Here is a 2388-nt window from a genome sequence, read left to right on the forward strand (position 1 = left end):
TATGCCTTCTAAGTCACTTGCCCCTAAAGTGATGTCCTCCGTAGAATCAAGATCTGTCTTTGAGACGGTTGGAGATTGCCTGGCATGCTACTTGCGCCTATTGCTAGAATCTTCCTCGAAGGCTGTCCTTCCAACAATAATATTGATAGTACCTACAGTAGGTTGCTTGTTTTCCCGATCCTCTGGGACCTTGTCTCTATTCTGACTGTTCCTTGGGCACTTATCATTACTAACGTAAGAGCCCAAGAATTCTCTTTTTATAAGAGCTTCAATCTCACGCTTTAAAGCAAAACAATCCTCCGTTGTATGCCCATGGTCTAAATGAAAATTACAGTACTTGCTCTTGTCATGAGTATCGGATGGAGACCGCAATCTAGGAGGCCAATTAAGCTACTTCAAGTCCTTGATCTCCATCAAAATGTTGGATCTCATGGTGTTTAAGCAGATGAAGGATGTTGATAGGGGGTATTGTCTTAGCTTGACTCAAGGGGCATCTTGTCGTAGATTAGACTCGTGGCCTTTTCTGATCAGACTTTCTTGATGATGAAATATCTCGTCTTGGGACCATGGTTTCTTCCATGTTGATGTATTTCTCAGCTCGAGTGAGCGACTCAGTTACTGACTTTGGAGGAGTTTTGGATAAGGACATTTTAGAGGAGTTTTAGATAAGGACATCTTGAATGCTTCACACCTTATTGCATATGTCAAAGTCGAGACCGCAGCTGTGATATGTAGATCGAGGATTTGAAGTCTTTTCTTATTGAACCTGGTCATGAAATTGTAAAGTGTTTCATTGGGCCCTTGACGCTTCTGTATGAGTGATGCTAATATCTTCCTGATTCCCTTGCTGCTTGCAAAGAAAGCAGAGAAATTATCAGCCTGATCTTAGAAGGAGGCAATAGAGTTGAGTTCCAGAGTGGAAACCCAATCTCTGGCTACATTAGTGAGAGTCTGAGAGAAGGCCTTGCACATCATCGCATCTGGTGCGACCTGTAAATTCATGATATCCGTATATACATTGAGGTGGTTGATGAGATCAATTGTCCCGTTATATTCCTTTATCCAAGGATACTTGAACCTATCCGGAAGGGGCTATGAGAGAACTTCTGGGGTGAACGGCCTGTTGGGTGTGAATCATGTTGTTGCTCGAGTATTTTGTTGCATACCCACTACTATCCCTTCTTGAATAATCCTAGGGAGTTCAGCGAAGTCCATTGTAACGGACCTTGAGCCTGAGACCATTTGCGGTACACCCGAAGTTCCAATCCCACCATCATCATGAGTTGTGCTTGGGACTCGAGTTCTGCCATAAAACCACCTTCATAAGTTGCAATATGTGACAGGTGTGAATTTCTCTAACTCAACAATTGGGTTAATACGGCAACTTGCTTATGGAGTTCCTCAAAGGCTCTAGTGGATACAACGGCTCGGGGAGGCACTGGCATCTCTAATGATTCTTCTTGAGGGACATGGCATTCCTCGGGAGGGGAAGGGTTGTCTGGAACGGATGAGCTTGCTGGAGGAAGACCTGAACGTGTATTAACCATGGCTTTTGGTAGCACTTCCCATAGACGACGACAATGATGCTACCAAAAAATCGTACCTGATAGATCATGAATTGAATGTTTGAACTTCGAACTTAGATGAACACGAACTACCTGAAACAAAGGCAACGATGTGTGTTCTCATCGTCCCTCCAATGCTTAAGTCAGATGGGGAATTTAGTGCGTAATGCTATGAATTGGATATAATGAAAACGTGCCTGGGTAATGAACTTTGGCCTTGTATTTATAGGTGGTGGTGGTAGAGTTGCGGTAGGATTTAACCACATACAATCCTTATCCTTATTGTGTAAGGTGTTTGAGTTCTATTGAAAGTGTACTGTTGGAAGTTGAGTCAAAATAGGAGTAGGTCAAAACGGTTAGAATAAGGATGCTAAGGAGTTGTAGTTAGAATGGGCTAACATTTTCAGGAATTACGTCAAGGGATTAATGATTTTATGCGCACAATAATGCCCGACCTATTTTCAGCAGGCCCGACCTCATTTGTGAGGGATTCAGAGGGGAACAAGGTGGTGGGTGATAGGTCGAGTTCGGGTTTGAAGAGTGTTGAGTCATCACTAATATTATTTTCTTCCCGGTGGCCTCATTTGTAAGCTCCTTCAGAAAAAGTGGAAACAGAAACTATATCAACTAGTTTCAAGATTATTTTCCCGTTTTACTAAGCATAGAGGTTAGACTGTAGAGTTTTAAAGGTTGTCGTTAAGCACTTGATGAATGGACTAAAATTTGTATTGTGTGTGTCTCAATATTATGTAGTTTCTAACACTTTCAGAAAAGGTAATTTATTGAACACAATAGACAGAAGAGAGGAATCATACGAGGAAAG

The sequence above is a fragment of the Olea europaea genome, chromosome 7, assembly GCF_002742605.1.
Source record: "Olea europaea var. sylvestris chromosome 7, O_europaea_v1, whole genome shotgun sequence".
NCBI classification, from domain to species: domain Eukaryota; kingdom Viridiplantae; phylum Streptophyta; class Magnoliopsida; order Lamiales; family Oleaceae; genus Olea; species Olea europaea.